General features: G+C 38.3%; 1 protein-coding gene across 1 annotated transcript in view; it reads left to right on the top strand.

Annotated features, from left to right (window-relative positions):
* Nucleotides 1-17,944, top strand: part of SYTL5 (synaptotagmin like 5) — a 231,401-nt gene that overhangs the window by 18,299 nt on the left and 195,158 nt on the right. The gene's annotated exons all lie outside the window — the stretch shown is intronic.

The raw sequence follows: 17,944 nt of genomic DNA, 5'->3' as shown, positions 1-17,944 counted from the left end.
TACCTCTCCCTTTAATATAAACTAGGAACATGATTATTTGAGAATGTTGGGAGTCACTTTCCTCTCCCAGTAAGATTGAGGAACCCTGGGTATTTTTACGTGTGTCACAAGCTTAACATGAATTTTCTCTTGTCCCCTCACTTAGTATCACATACATCACAGCTTTTCTTTCAGTCACCCCTGCTTCCTAGTAACTGGTTCTCCATGACACTACTTCCTCTCTCTGACTCATTTCATCCCCAAACTATGGAAAACAGCCTCTTTCTCAAAACCCAGCTAACAGAAAGTTGTCTTGTTTAAGGCTTGAGGATAACATTAGGGATTTACAATGCAGAAAGGAAATTTAAAACTTGGTATCAGATATATTGTGCTTTCACTCCATTGGCCCTGCCCCTTTGCAGGGAGGCACACTGTCTTTACCCTCCTTATCTCTTGGCCTGCAGCTGTGTTTCAGAAGTCCACTTATTCCCCTGCTGTAAGAGTCATTCTTTTCATGTCCTCAAATCTTTCTTTTCCTCTGTGCCAGAGGAAGCAAAAGCCGTTTACAAATTGATCCTGGGCATAACAAAGGCACTGTTCTACGTTGTTCTACAGAATCTGTTCATGGTTTCTCCAGTAGTTTAGTCTTGGGTGTGTAGTAATCTCTCACCTGCTTGGTTACGAAGATGCCCTTAAGTAGTGTGTCCAAGAACGAAAGAAGTACTGTTTCATTTATTATTCTGAAGAGTAAAAATGACTACAGGTTCAAACAATATTTTTGATCCTCTAGTCCAGTGGTTTTACAAAGGGAAAATATGACTATGGAATCTATAACAAACATAAATTTTATATATATAGAAAGAATGGCATATATATACATATATATATATCTGTGTTTATATACAATTCTCAGATATATTCTCAAAAGGTTAAAGGTCATGAAACTCATGTGCCTAGCAGTAGGAGGGGCTCCTTGTGTTAGAAAAACACCACTACCAACAACAACAATCAACACTTTGCTTCAAAGAACACTCAAACCCACTTAGTCAATATTGTGAATTTCACCTGCAGATCCTGTTTCTAATTTTATTTAAGTGCTTATGATTTAACTATTCATTACCTTGGTAGAAGCAGATGACATTCTTAGTTACCGTAAGACTTTTCCCTAGTGTGTTGTTCGAAAAACATTAGTGTTATATGAGGAAAGGCTTAATAGTTAGTGACTTAATTCTAAGTTTCTGGGTTTATTTCATTCAGTCAAGTATTTAGGCACGTGTTTAATGGGTTCCTGCCAAGGTTCTGACACTCTACCAGACACCAAAGATGATTCAGACACAGATGCCACTCTCATAAAACTTATATAACCTCTTGGGAAAAATTGACACAATATAAATAAATACAAGGTAGAAAGTTCTGCATGCCCTAAGGTAAGTCTAGATAAAAAGTAAATTTACATCACTTAATATGCAAGGCAGTATAATTTCTCTGACTGGCACTTTCTAGTAGCTACCTAGGGCATCCAACTTTAGCTTCATGACTTTGAATCCCATCAGACATGGGTTCAAATCCTGCCTCTGATATTTAACAACTATATGGTCTTGGGTTATTCACTTATTTTCACTGAACTTTAGCATCCCCATTTATACAACAAGCTTACTAATACTTCAGAGGTTGATGATGAGGATTAAGTGAGATAACATATATCGTATATAAAGCGTGTGGCACATAGTAGGTACCTGGAAGGTGGCTTCTCTTTTCCCATTGCTCCATAAACTGACCAAATAGATGTAAATACCTTAATGTGTGAATACTTATTGTATAGTTTATAGAAGAAGTAAGAAGTTACATCTTCCAATCTGAAGGCATAAAAATTTTATGAAATACTTGTAAGTTACTTTATCATGAAGCTTTCCCTGACCGCCCTGTATAAAATAGCAACAGAGTACTCCTAACCTCTTTTTTACTTCATTTTTCCCTACCATATATCTGAAATATTATATATTTATTGTTTCTATTAATTTTTGTTGATAAATATTAGTTGTACATATACCCCAAAAGTTGTACATGTTCCCAAAAGGAATACATGCGATATTTTGATACCTGAATACAATGTGTAATGATCAAATCAGGGTAATTGGGATATCCATCACCTAAACTATTTATCTTTTCTTTGTGTTGGGAACATTACACATCTTCTCTTGCTGTTTTGAAATACATAATAAACTATTGTTAGCTAGAATTTCCCTACTGTACTATCAAATGCTGGAACTTATTTCTTTTATCTAAACGTCTGTTTGTATCCCTTAAGCAATCTCTCATTCCTCCTCCCCCTACCCTTCCCAGCCTCTGGTACCACCATTCTACCTTTCGTCTCCATGAGATTCACTTTTATAGTTCCCACATATGTGTGAAAATATGTGCTATTTGTCTTCTGGCTTATTTCACTTAGCGTAATGACTTTCAGTTCCATCCATGTTGATGTAAATGACAGAATTTCATTTAAATTTTTAATCTTTTCTAATCTTTTTTATGGCCAAATAGTATTCCATTGTGTATATATACCACATTTTCTTTATTAATTTATCCATTGATGGACACTTGGGTTGATTCCATAACTTGGCCATTGTGGATAGTGCTGCAATAAACATGGGAGTGCAGATGTCTTTTTGATATATGGATTTCCTTTATTTTGGAAATATTGCCAACACTGGGATTGCTGGAGCATATAATAGTTCTATTTTTAGTTTTTTGGAGGAAGCTCCTTACTGTTTTCTGTAGTGGCTCTGCTGGTTTCCTTTCCCACCAACAGTGTATAGTGTTTCCTTTTTCTCTGCATCCTGCCAGCATTTTAAAATTATTGTCTTTTTGATAATAGCCATTCTAACTGGGATGAGATTATATCTCATTTTGGTTTTAATTTTTTTATTTCCATAGGTTTTTTGGGGAACAGGTGGTATTTGGTTACATGAGTAGGTTCTTTTTTTTTTTTTTTTGGGGACGTGAGTCTTGCTCTATCACCAGGCTGGAGTGCAGTGGCGGATCTCAGCTCACTGCAAGCTCCTCCTCTGGGTTCCGCCCATTACTCCCCTGCCTCAGCCTCCCGAGTAGCTGGGACTACAGGCACCCATACATGGCCCGGCTAGTTTTTGTATTTTTTAGTAGAGGCCAGGGTTTCACCGTGTGCTTGGAGATGGTCTCAGAATCTCTACAAACCTCGCTTGCGTCACGCCCGTCGGCCTCCCAAAGTGCTGGGATTACAGGCTTGAGCCGCAGCGCCCGGCCTTTTGAGGCCAGTCACCAGCTCGCTGAGCTGGAGTGCAGTGGCGATCTCGGCTCACTGCAAGGCTCACGCCTGCCTCCCGGGTTCCGCGCCATTCTCCTGCCTCAGCGCCGAGTAGCTGGGACTACAGCCCACAACCCGGCGCCCGGCTAATATTTTGTATTTTTAGTAGAAGCCGGGGGTTTCACGTGGTCACCGATCTCCTGATGCTGTGATCAAGCCGCGCCGGCCTCCCAAAGTGCTGGGATTACAGGCGTGAGCCACCGGCTGGCCGCTGAGTATTGAGTTCTTTAGTGGTGATTTGTGAGGGTTTTGGGTACCCATCCCACTTTAAACGGTATACACTGAACCCAGTGTGTAGTCTTTTATCCCTCACCCCCCTCCTCCCTTTCCCTCAAGTCCCCAAAGTCAATTATATCATTCTTATGCCTTTGTGTCCTCATAGCTCAGCTCCTACTTATGAGTGAGAACATATGATATTTGGTTTTTCCATTCCTGAATTACTTCACTTAGAATAATAGTCTCCAGTTTCATTGAATTTTCTGTGAATGCTGTTAATTATTTCCTTTTTATGGCTGAGTAGTATTCCATCACATATATATGTACCACAATTTCTTTATCCACTCATTGATTGATGGGCATTTGGACTGGTTCCACATTTTTGCAATTGTGAATTGTGATGCTGTAAACATACCTGTGCAAGCAAGTATCTTTTTCGTATAATGACTTATTTTCCTCTGGGTAGATACCCAGTAGTGGATCAAATGGTAGCTGGATCAAATGGTAGTTCTACTTTTAGTTCTTAGAGGAATCTCCACACTGTTTTGGTTTTGATGTGCACTCCCTGACGATTAGTGATTTTTCATATACCTGTTTGCCATCTGTATATCTACTTTTGAGAAATGTCTTTTCAGATCACTTGCCCATTTTACAATAAGATTAATTGTTTTTTGATATTGAGTTGTTTAAGTTCCTTATGTATTCTAGTTATTATTTACTTTTTTTTTTACTGGCTGACCCCCTCCCTGATAGAACATGTTTCACAAGAGCAGGGGCTTTGTCATTACACTGCTGTATTCCTGGAGCCTAGAATAGTGTTTAAAATATAGTCAGTGTGCTCAATAAATATTTTTTAGATGAACGATTGCAGGAATTAAGTAAAATTTTAGTCAAATAAAATTGAGGAGTTTTTCTATTGGTTTTAGTAATAAATAGAAAACTTTTGACAAGTGAAGTGGTAGTCGCTGCTATATTGGATACTGAGGTTTTACAATTGCATCATGTCTGTTAGTAATGATCATCTCTTAGCTATTTTTAAAAAATTTTTCATGTGTGCTATCAGTCTCCAGAATCTCTTTCTCTCCATGAACCTTATCATTCTCTCTCAACTCTGATAATTTATTTCTGTCAGGGGTATCCCTGATTGCATATTTTGAATTTCTAATCTTTGTTTCTTTTTTCTCTCTGACTCAGTGGTTTCTGTGTGATAGCTGCTCTGTCATATTTTCACCAGTAGGTGCCAGTATTTGCTATAACTTATAGAGACAGATCTACAACTTATGGAGGATTGACTTTCCAGGAAATGTTTTCTCTCGTGTAGATAATTTAGAAAGAGCAAACCATTCTCTCTGCTTGCAGTAAGCCTGCATTGAATCTTCTTTGCCTACAAAAAGATGGCATGATTGGGGGGTGAACAAAAGGCTCTGATAGCATATTTTCACATAAATAAATGCAAATTCATGATGGAATCCTTCTGATGGATATGTCTACATACTGGAAAACTTTAAAAGAGGTATTTCAATCAACCTAAAAGGTAATTACACCATTCCATTCCTCAAATATTCAAGAAACTTTTCTATGCATTTGGGCTACACATCAGTGAATCCATAATCATGGTTCCCAGTTTGCGTCTTAGTTTTAGGGTTTTGTTTAAGGCTCTGTGGTTGGGGGAAGAGTTTAATGTAAGATCATCTTAAACCAAATCAGGATACTTCTGAGAACAAAGGGATTCTTATGAGAGACTAAAGCAGGTAAACAAAGGCAGCTCTGACTGATAAAATACTTGTTTGAAGGTGTATGGAGGAGATGGTGGTATGCAACTTTTAAAAACTGGCAGGGCTGGGTGTGGTGGTTCACTCCTGTAATCTCAGCACTTTGGGAGGTTGAGGTGGGTGGATCACAAGGTCAGGAGATGAAGACCATCCTGGCCAACATGGTGAAACCCCATCTCTGCTGAAAATACAAAAAAAAAAAAAAATTAGCTGGGTGTGGTGGCATGCACCTGTAGTCCCAGCTACTCGGGAGGCTGGCAGAATTGCTTTAACCCGGGAGGTGGAGGTTGCAGTGAGCCAAGATTGCACCACTACACTCCAGCCAGGGTGACAGAGCAAGACTCTACCTCAGAAAAGAAAGAAAGAAAGAATAACAACAACAACAACAAAAACCTGACAGAATTCACAGATACTCCTGTCTTATCATGTGCTTCCCCCAGATTCTACTCTACAGCATCAGTTAAGCCAGCATAACTTTTCTTGGAAGTGAAAAAATGGCCTGAAAATATGGCTAATCCCCAAGATAACTTTAAAATACTTTCAGAAATAGTTTCAAAGAAAACAATGGAAATGGTGAGGTTGTACAGGTCTGGCTCAAACTTTGTGTGAGCTAATATAGAAAAGAAAATTTGATTTTATTACTTAAAGATTTTACATGAATTGCAAAGAGGAAGTGAAGACATTACATATATACCTGTCCCAGAATCATTCCCTGATTTCATGACATTTCCACATCTGTATCTACTTGTTCACTGCCTACGCACGGGGGCTGTATCAAGTTTTGGGGGGCCTGCACCTTATACTATTTAAGTGGTTGCCATTAAGAAAATGGTTACAAAATAAATATCTCACACATTCAACCTAACTAGTCCCCTTTTCCAGAGAAGGAGCTTTCTCATCCATTCACTGCAGTCCCTTACCTAATATATACCCTCACACCCAGGGTCAGCAAGCTACCACTTTGTGAGCCAAGCCTGGATCACCACATGTTTCTGTATTAGAACATAGCCGCATCCGTTCAGTTACAGATTGTCTATGGCTACCTTTGTCCTACACTTACCAAGTTGAGTAACTGCCACAGAGACCATAAAGCCCTGCAAAGCCTAAAATATTTACTCTCTGGCCAACTACTCAAACTGTTTACCAACTCCTGCCTTACACAATAGCTGTGGGTTCTAGACCCACTTCTCTCTGGATCTACTCAAGAGAATCTAAAAGAACCGTTCACCACATCATAGGACCGTATAAGACGCATCAGGTTAATCAACTAGACAAACACTCATGCTTTTTGATTTTGTCTTCTAAGAAGTCCGAATTCAAATTTAGTCCTAATTATAATAACTCATCCCTGATTACTGGCACAATTATTTTTCCATTTCTCATTAAATTTTATTTTTTGTTTATCTTAGTCGAATGGTGGTGACTTTCTAGTAAGCCATCTCATTTCTTATCCAGAAGGTGGAATTTAAGTGATAAATTAACATGGGAAAGTATTATCAGCCTGCCTAATTAGTCATATGTGCTTTAAAAGCACGACTAAAAGTTGCTATTTTTAAAAAGCTACCTTGGAATTTTTGCTTGTAACTCCCAAAGTGAAGGTAGAATTTATCACTGGGATGCCTGAGCTTTTGTGTACACAGGAAAAATACTACTTTAATGTATCTCTTAGTTATGCAGAGGCAAGGCCCAGATCTTATGATGCATAAAAATGTAAAATGTTCTTCTCTTTGGAGGAAGACTACATCTCTGAAGGATTATTATGCTATGAATGGGCTTTTCACCTGTTTTTTCTTCCTTAAAGGGAGTGTGCTGTAGGCCCAAGAGTTTAAGAGAGAGCACAAGACAGAGGTCACTAATCTGAGGAGATAAGGGCTTTTCTTCTCAGCAACAGGATGGCATGCTGAGTGGCTAAAGAGGAAGGGGGTCAGTATGAGACTTCTGGGAATGAGTAAGACCTGTGGGCTCTAGAAAAAAATATCTCAGAACAGGTTTTAAATCTTTCCAAATTAGTGTTTAAATTACCCTCTGTTTACCACAAAGCTTCAACAAAGTATTTTAAATAATAGCCTACTGTTTATTTTGCTTTAGCAAAAGATGGGCAAGGCTGTATCGATGTTTTGCATCAACTATTGTTGAGATAAGTGGAAGTGAGGAAGGCACCATGCAGAGGAAAACAAAAGGGAGGGGCAGTTACAAAATGGGTAGGGGTGGTCTGGGGAGGATTGAAGAGGTGATCCTAGCCTGATTTGAGACAAATGGCCACCTTTGGGAAACCTCAGGAGCATTTTAGGAAGTTATTTCCTTTTGCTAAATCTAGAGAGATATCTCAGAAAGCTGGAATGCCAGAGTTGCTTACGTAAAGCACTCTGATGATGATGTTATTAGATGACGTTAGGGTTATGACTGAGAGACATGAAAACTGTAACTGATTTGGTTTTCATCCTTCTAAAAAAGAAAAAAAATAATAAGGATTCAGAATTCAATCAGGCTGCACAGAGGTTGACTGAAGGAAGTTAGCTGAAAATTAATTGGAATTCAGGGTCGACTTCTAGTTCAGTCAAATGGAGCCATTAACTTTAGGGTAAAGCTTGAAACCAACAAAGACCAGTCGCTCTCAAAAAAATAGAGTCTCTTGTTTTCATAGCAAATGTATAAAAGGTAAGGACACCTATTAGGGCCTTACCCTAGTAGTTTCTGTGTCCTGACAACCTGGCCTGTCTGCTGAGATGGTAACCCTAGTTTAACTAGTTGGTAATTCCAGTTTGTTTAAGCATTGAGATTGCAATGTTGAGATAGCTGGTTATCCTTAAATATTATATTTTACTTTTTTTATTTTAATAGAACCCCAGATTTTTAGCTGGGCATATGTGTGCTCAGAATCAAGATTATATTTTCTAGCCTTCTTTATAGCTAAGTTTGACCATATGAATGTGTTTTTGTCAAAGTGATATAAGAAGTGATGTACAACATCCAGAAGCTATCTCTGAAGGGAGAAAAAGCCTATATTTATTCTTTCCCTTTTTTCCCTTCTTTGTGGCTGGAATATAGATAAGATGGCTAGAAGTGGAGTAGTCATCATTGACAATGAGGTGACCTATACTAGAGCAAAAAGATAGAAGGAGCCTGGGTCCTTGACATGATGAAACTGCTGTACCAATCTGACTGCCTTTCTCTAGACTTTTACATCAGGGGAAATACATTTTTCCTTGGTCAGTTACTTTTGCAGGTGAATCTCATCTTGACTAATTTTGCACAAAACGCTCAACTCCCTTGAAATGAAAACATTTTGTCTTAGCTGTTAAGTTTATTTTCTACCCATGGAACATGAAGAACAAATACAGGGACTGTATCAGTTATCTTTCTCTACTATAATGCTGTGTAACAACCACAAAATCTCTGTGATGCAACTCAAATTTCCTCCATGTGTCCCTCATCCTCCAGCAGGATAGCCCTGGTATGGTCTCATGGCAATGATAGAGGCAAAAGAGAACAAGTACTTTTTCAAGCCTCTAGTTGTCTCATGTTTGTTAACATCACATTTTCCAAAATAAGGCATGTGCCTGGACTCAGAACCAAGGGATAGGAAAATATATTGTCTCTTGATAGGAGGAGCTGCAGTCAATTGGCAAACGGCATGGATACAGGGAAGGGTAAAGAATTTATGTCATTATTTCAATCATTCTAACCTTAATACTAATGTTTTAAAATAAGCTTAAAATTAAATTTTGGGATAGATTTTCATAATCATGACAATACTCTATACATTTTGTATGTAATGTTTTTGCAATATCAGAGAGAATTTGGCATGTTAGAGAATATGCAAGACTTAGATTATGATTTCAATTTCAAATGTAAGATTTTGTCATTGATTTTAGTCTTTTGATTGATATTTGGAAAGTGTGAGATAGATTTACTAAGTTGGCAAACAGTACTGAAGGCCTAAGAGAGGTTCAGGTTCACTAGGTCTCAAGTTGAATTTTTAGATTTTCTAGCATTAAGTTTTGTGAAAATATCTCATTTGGTACTCTTCTTAAATGTTAGCCCTTCTAAAAGGCTTTCCCTGACCATTCAATAAAAAATGACTATATCACTTTACTTTCTCTTCTATAGAGCATTTATCAGTATCTGGAATGATATCATATATTTATTTATTACCTATTTTACCCACTAAAATATAGTCTCCACAAAGGCAAGCAATTTGTTTTGCTTGCTGCTGTATCCAGAACATTTATAAAGGAGCTTGGCATATAGTAGGTGCTCAAAAATTTGCTGAATGACTGAATAAAGCTTTTAGTTTTAGGTCATGCCTTTGAAATACTTAAAGAGAAATTTTAATATAATAAATTTATGAATGTAATTTAATTTTTGTAAATGAATTAACTGAATTATAAACAGGGCTAAAAGTTTAAGGAGTTCAGTCTGGTCAATTTGAGTTGACTGAGTATTAATCAAAGGTTTTCTAGTCAGTGACTGTTAAGATTTAGTGTGTATATAAATAGAATAATAGGATTTGCAAACTGGTCTTAAAGACTTGAAGGAAAGCTAGCTTGTTAAATGTTGTTTCAGTAAGTGAATATTATTTTTAAAAGTAAATTTTGAGAATTAATAAAGTAACAATATTGACTATTTCTGAATTAAAAAAAACTGTGCAAGGACTTAAGAATCCTCATGCTGTCCACACGAAGTCTGTATAATACACATATCGAGGGGCATGGAGCAGTAAACAGCTGAGTCCCAGAGAAGGAGCAAGGAGACATTATTTACTGGGATTGCTGTCACTGTGGGGAATGATGATGGTGTAACACAGGAAATGTAGGGGTTGGGGTAAAATGGAAGGGGGAGCCATCTTTACTTTAAAGAGATGGGTAAACCTTTCCATGTCTCCAAAACTGAAATTGACTTCTGTCTCTCCAAAAACCCCATGATGAGTGAAGACATTAGAGTTGAGGAGAGAGAATAAAGGAATATTTAGGAGGAATTATGGTAGCCTTCCTTTTACAAATCAATTGAAAAGGGGAACAAATAAACAATTTTCAACGACTTAATGATAAAGGTACCCACTGGGAGTGTTGGAATAGCAGTAATGGCAGTCACAATGACTCTGGTTTCATCAGGGCAGAATCTCCTGTCTCTGGCTTTAATTATCTACCATTTTGGCTATATTATCACATAACAACCACCTCAAAAACTAGTGGCTAAAAATAACTATTTTATTTTGTTCACAATTTTGTGGGCTAAGAATTTGGGAAAGGCTCAGCAGGACAAATTTCTGGTTCAGATTGTATGAGCTAGAAAAGATGGGACTGCAAGGTTAGCTTCCAAGAAGGATTTTTTTACCCATGTGCCTAGTACCTTAGTGCTCTTTGATCTCTCACTCTCTACATGTTGTATCATTCTTCAGAGCCTCTTGTGTAGCTTGAGATTCTCATAGCATGATGGTCTCAGGGTAGTTGCCCTTCTTACAGGATGGCTGGCTTCCAAGAGGCAGAAAGTAGGATTTGGCAGGTAGTTATGGCCTACAAGTAGAACTGGAGTAGCATTACTTCCACTGACTCAGTTGGTCAAAGCACTCACAAGGCCTGTACAGATTTAAAGGAGGTGGAGATATAGACTCTACTTTTTAATGGTGTGGTGTCAATGTCACATTGACTGAAAATGGCACAGTAAGGACCTCTGAAAATTCACTCCTACATAAAAATAATAAGAACACTGAAAAATGGTCAGAATCAACATTTTCAGAACTCTGGAAATTAATCAAAGGGTTGTGCTAATCTGGGTAGCATTTATTCAAGCACAATGGCTAAAACTCATCAAGAACAGCAAGCTTTCTGGCATTTTAACTTTCCATATTCCCATCCCCCTCTCTTCAGCTCCATGGTAGCCTTAAACACCAACAGCCTACAATCAGTGAAAACCAGCATCCTGACAGCCACCGGAAAGGGTAGAACAGAGTTGAAGCACTTTGCGACATTCCAGAGAATTATCATTATTTGACCTGTCTGTGGTTCCCTGGAAAACATCAACCTCAAGGCTGTCTTTATTTTACCTGACTTGGAGCTTGCTCAGTATGTAAAACTTTCTCTTCAGAGAATTCATCAAAAACAACGGAGGCAATTGTTGAACCTTGAAGCTGCCTGAGGTGGTAGATAGATTGCAACTGAGGTAGACAATAGGCTAAACAAAAAACTTAAATGGAATAACTGAGGAATGAAATGTCCATGGGGGCTTCAAAAATTGTAACATGTTCCTGGAAATCTGGAGGGCCATGCACATATATAGGGCTCTTTGCATGCTCAAGAAAAACCTGAGAAGTCTCTAACTTTTTATGTCTGACTAACTTCAAGGTGCTATTCAAATAAGAAGTGAAGGCTAAGGCGGAGTTGTCAACTCTGCCTGAGTGTTGAGGGGGTGCCTTAACATGCACTCAGAGACCCTCAACAAAGACTGGGAGACTTATTGGTTTCAGACATGAAAGGAAATCTCAAGCGAATCATTAGCTAACAGAGTAGAAACTTCACTGGCCACACATGACAAGGAATACAGATTTCACCGAATTAGTTTAGAAAAGTCACTAAGCAAACAAGAAACCCTGGGCAAGTAGGAGAAATTGATTTCCAGAGTTACCACGTTATATTATTTTAAATGTCCAGTTTTAAATTATGAGGCAAGCAAAGGAACAAGAAACTATGACGTATCCACAGTAAAAATGAGTCAATAGAAACTATCTTTGAGGAAACCCAGTTGCTGGGGATACTGACTTGAAATCAGCTATTTTATAAAGAGCTGAAGAACTAAGGAAAAGCACAGAACAATATCTTACAAGTACAGAACAGAACATCAACGAAGAGAGAAAGTATTTAAAAAGAAACTTGCAAGCTGAAAAGTTCAGTAACTGAAATAAAACTTTCAGTCAAGGTGTTCAACAGATTTGGGCAAGCAGAAGAAAGAATCAGTGGACTTGATAATAGACTGATTGAGATAATCTAATCTGAGGAGCAGAAAAAAAAAAAAAAAAAGAAAGAAAAACATAGCCTAAGAGATGTGTGGGACACCAGAAGGCATACTAGCATACTCACAATGGGAGTCCTAACAGGAGAAGAGAGAGAAAAGACAGCAGAAATAATATTTCTTTTTTCTTTTTTTCTTTTTCTTTTTCTTTTTTTTTTTGAGATGGAGTCTAGATCTGTTGCCCAGGCTGGAATGAAGTGGCATGATCTTGGCTCACTGCAACCTCCGCCTCCTGGGTTCAAGTGATTCTCCTGCCTTAGTCTCCCAAGTTGCTGGGACTACAGACACCCACCACCACGCCTTGCTAATTTTTGTATTTTTAGTAGAGACGGGGTTTCACCATGTTGGCCAGGCTGGTCTCAAACTCCTGACCTCAAGTGATCCGCCTGCCTTGGCCTCCCTAAGTGCTGGGATTACAGACGTGAGCCACTGTGCCTGGCCGAATACTTCAAAATAAAATGGCCAAAAACTTCACAAATTCAATAAAAGATATGAATCTACACATTTGAGAATCCCTATGAATTCCAAGTTGGATAAACTCAAAGAGATCCACATTTAGACAAATAATAATCAGACTGTCAACATGAAGAGAAACTTTGAAAGCAGCAATACTGTCACAGATCAGGAATCTCCAATAAGATTACCAGCAGGTTTCTTATCAGAAGCCATGGAGGACAGAAGGCAGAGTGTTGATATATTTGAAGTGCTAAAAGAAAGAGACTGTCAACTAAGACGCTAAGACTTCTATATCTATCAAAACTATCATTCAAAAATGAAGGAGAATTTAAGGCATTCCAGATAAATAAAAATAGAGAGAATCTGTCACTAGTAGACCTGTCCAACAGGAAAAATTAGACAGTCTTTCAGGCTAAAATGAAAGGACACCAAACTGTTACTCAAAAGCATGTAAAGAAATAAAGAACCCAGATAAAGATAACTATATAGTTAAATATATATAAAGTACAGCATAAATTTATTTTTTAAACTATTTTTTTCTCCTCTTTGATTTAAAAGGCAATTTCATAAGGCAATAATTATAAGTCTGTATTGATGGGCATGCAATGTTTAAAGCTTTAATTTTTATGACAATATCTACACAAATAAGGGTGCATAAAATGGAGATAAATTGGAGCAATGTTTTTTTGTATTCTGTTGTAATTAAATTGGCATTAATCCGAACTAGTTTGTTTTAAGTTAAGCTGTTAATTGTCATTGCCAGGGTAACTACTAAGAAAATAACTTAAAAAAATACGGTAAAAGTAATGACAAGAGAATTAAATGGTACACCAGAAAGTATCTTTTTAACACAAAATAAGGCAATAATGGATGACTAGAAGAACAAAAAGGCATAAGGCATATGAAAAATAAATTTCAAAATGGCAGATACAAATCCTGCTTGACCAGTAATAGCATTAAATATAAGTGAATTAAACAGCATAATGGATTTTAAAAAATGATACAACTATATTCTGGCCACAAGAGACATACTTTGGATTCAAAGTTACAAATATGGAAGTTAAAGAATGGAAAAAGATATACCATGCAAATAGTAATCAAAAGAGAGCTAGAGAGGCTTATTCTAATATCAGACAAAATAGACTTTAAGACAAAATTGTTGCTAGAGATAAAAGAATACATTTTATAATATAACTGTCAATCCAACCAGAAGATGTGAAAATTATAAACATATATGCACCCAAGAAGAGCATGTCAAAACACATGAAGCAAAAACTGACAGAAAAGCGTACGTGATGGGAGTTATTGTTGTGGTCATCTTTAGAAAATATAATCTGCCACATGCACTAGAAAAATAACACTATGTTTAGTGTTCACATTATCTTGTTCTAGTAACTCTCATTTAGATATCTGTTATAGAAATTAATGGACTGATTATCCCTCAAATCTCAAGATCATTTATTAAGACTTCACATTAGCATCCAAAGGTTGAGGCAGTGCAGAGTTCATATGATACAGCTCATATAATTTTAAAAAGAAAGCATCCTGTTGTCTAGGTTTTTCATCTTTTATATATAAGCCTGCCTTCCCCTAGAGGTCTAGATGTGATGTATTGATAGCCAGCTGTTGAGGACTGTAGGTGATTTACTCACCTCCAAGTTCTAGAGGCAAATTCTTGTGGTGAACCAGGAAGCTGAGGCTTCCTTCATTGAACATTTAGAATGTTGTTATTCACCCAACAGTTGATATAGTCCATGTCATACTTATAAATTGTTCCCACAAGGGGACAGCATATATCAAAATGGGCTAGGTGCAGTGGCTCACGCCTGTAATCCCAACACTTTGGGAGGCAGAGGAGAGCCGATCACCTGAGGTCGGGAGTTCAAGACCAGCCTGACCAACATGGTGAAACCCCGTCTCTACTAAGAAAAAAAAAAAATACAAAAATTAGCTGGGCGTGGTGGTGAGTGACTGTAATCTCAGGTACTTGGGAGGCTGAGGCAGGAGAATTGCTTGAATCCAGAAGGGGGAGGTTGCAGTGAGCCGAGATCATGCCACTGCACTCCAGCCTGGGCAACAGAGCAAGACTCTGTCTCAAAAAAAAAAAAAGTACGTTGATAGGTGTGGTAGGTACATTTTCTAGACATTCTCCCCATGATTCCAGGTCCCAATCCCCAGGACCTGTGAATGTAATTGGGTATGAAATTTGTGATTGAGTCTTGTTACAACTGTGTTACTTCATAACACAGTTGTAAAGGTAAGCTATCAGGGTATCAAGTAGCCTAATCTAAACACATGGGCCCTTAAAGTAGAGAATTTTCTCCAACTGGTGGCAGAAGAGGGCAGACGGGAATGTCAGAGACATTCAAAACACAAGAAGGCTTTGATTCACGACCATTCCTAGCTTTGAAGATGAAGGGGACCACATGAAAACCGTGGATGGCCTCTACAAGCTGAGGGAGGCTGTCAGCTGCCAGCTAGAAAAGGAAGGAGGACTTCAGTCCTACAACTGCAAGAAAATGAATGCTGCCAACAACTTAAATGGACTTTCGGTTGAAGCAGATTCTCCCCCATAGCCTCTTGAAAAGAGCTCAGCCCAGCCAGCACCTTGGTTTCAATCTTTTGAAACTCAGAGCAGAAAATCTAGCCACGTCCACCCGGAATTATGGCCTACACAACTGTGAGGTACTAAACGAGTATTCTTATAAACTGCTCAGTTTATGGTAATTTGTTACACATCCATGGCAAATCAATACAATGGATCAACAGAGTACCAGTGTGGAACCCCCGTTAATTCTTATCTTTCTTCTTCCCATGATCACATGAGTGAGCTACACAGATGTTGTATATAAAGCAAATGTGAAGATGTCTATGACAAGCGATGGGCATTGCAAATTCAGTGATTTCCCCAATACAGACGGAAAGTCTATGGATTTAATGATTGTTGCATATGTGATATGGGTTTTATTATCGCTTCAAAACATTATGTTTCATTATGGAAGGGGGTTGGGCTGTAATCCTGGTTGGGGGATATATGAACTAAGATGATATTCTTACACAAATGATTGGGAGGAATATGTGAGAAATGAATACATGATATATGGGCACAATTTCAACTTTATTTTTACTGCTGCAGATAATGATAAGATGTATTTTCACTGAGCCTGTAGAACTTAAAGGGCTTGTCCAGGGAGATTTTTTGAATGTACAGTTTTGGAAATCTTTTCAGAAAATGAATAGAGAAACTTACCTTTGGTTGTCCTTTATTGTTCAATCTTCCCTCATTGAAAATAACCCTGTGTCAGACACTGGTGATAACTATCAAATTGTTAATCATTCTGCATCCCCACCAAAGTAGAAAATCTTTCTGCTCTCAGATGCTGCATCTCTCTAATAGTAGCAGCCTAATCTTGCACCTTGACATGAATCAACTCATGACTGACTTTAAAATGCTTAAGCAGGCCGGGCGCAGTGGCTCAAGCCTGTAATCCCAGCACTTTGGGAGGCCGAGACGGGCGGATCACGGGGTCAGGAGATCGAGACCATCCTGGCTAACACGGTGAAACCCCGCCTCTATTAAGAAATACAAAAAACTAGCCGGGCGAGGTGGCGGGCGCCTGTAGTCCCAGCTACTCGGGAGGCTGAGGCAGGAGAATGGCGTGAACCCGGGAGGCGGAGCTTGCAGTCAGCTGAGATCCTGCCACTGCACTCCAGCCTGGGCGACAGAGCGAGACTCCGTCTCAAAAAAAAAAAAAAAATAAAATTAAATAAAATAAAATAAAATGCTTAAGCAAATGCTTATTTGCATTGAGTTTTCCATTTCTTTATACTATATCCCTGTTGTTCATAAAGTCACATGCTTTAAAACTTTGGTTTGAATGGAAAAGAAACTTAAAGATACAAAGAGCTGAGATTGATCCTTAACCCACAAAATAAGAATTTTCCATCTCTGCCATTCATTGTGTCATTTTGTCATATTCTCTCTCTCTGTCTCTCTTTCTCTCTCTCCCCCATCACTCCTTTCCTCCTTCCTTCCCTCTTTGGCCTCCTCCCTTGCCCCTGTTTTAAATATATATTCCTATTCCATTGTAATGCCAAAATGCTTTAGACTGAGCATAACCCTCACTTGAGCTTTTTCCCTTTTATCAGCTAAGCTTGGAAATTTTCAAAGGTTAGATATGATTAGTTACTGTGAAATGCTAAGACAGACCTTTTGGCAATTGTCCTCTCATCCAAATGGAGGGTTCAACTTTCAAACAGTTCATTTACTAGGTACTGCACCTATTCAAATGAGCCTGCATTAATACAAACATTTTTGAAACAAAGTTGTTGAGATCGTTTGAAAGATGGCCAGGCACGGTGGCTCACAGCTGTAATCCCAGTACTTTGGGAGGCAGAGGCGGGCAGATCACCTGAGGTCGGGAGTTCGATACTAGACTGACCAACGTGGAGAAACCACGTCTCTACTAAAAATACCCAAAAAACTAGCCAGGCATGGTGGCAGGTGCCTGTAATCTCAGCTATTTAGGAGAATGAGGCAGGAGAATCGCTTGAACTTGGGAGGCGGAGGTTGCGGTGAGCTGAGATCAAGCCATTGCACTACAGCCTGGGCAACAAGCAAAACTCCTTCTAAAAAAAAAAAGAAAAAAAAAAAGAAAGAAAGATAACCCATTCCACAAGAAGAAGATCAGTTTCCTTACAAGCAGGTTATTCTCCTAGTCACAAATGTATACATAGGCTTAACTTCTTTTTATATTTTAGCTTTATCTTTATCCTTCCTCTGCTGTGCTGGTGCTGCACAGAAATTATCTAGAGGAAGACCTGTATAGGGCAGGGGCAGGGCCTAGCTTAAGATGAGACCTAGAGAATATTGCTAATAATTACAACAGGAAATGGAAAGGCTGTCTTAGAATATTTTATGTGCTATTCATTGTCATCCTAGGTGCACTGGCTGAGCGCCATCAATTATACACAGTAATGCAATTAGTCAACACACAGAAGCTTGTATTCCAAATGAAAATTTCCTACATCTGAGGCATCTGTGTAAAAAGTAAGATGCACTACATTTCCAAAACTGTGTATAAAATTCTATTTACAATGGGTTACGAACTCAATACCCCTAGAGGCAAGGCAGGTAGACAATAAGGAAACAGTGGTAACTATGATAAAT

This window comes from Papio anubis, chromosome X, assembly GCF_008728515.1.
Source record: "Papio anubis isolate 15944 chromosome X, Panubis1.0, whole genome shotgun sequence".
Taxonomy (NCBI): Eukaryota; Metazoa; Chordata; class Mammalia; order Primates; family Cercopithecidae; genus Papio; species Papio anubis.
This window is presented reverse-complemented; position numbering and strand designations above follow the sequence as displayed.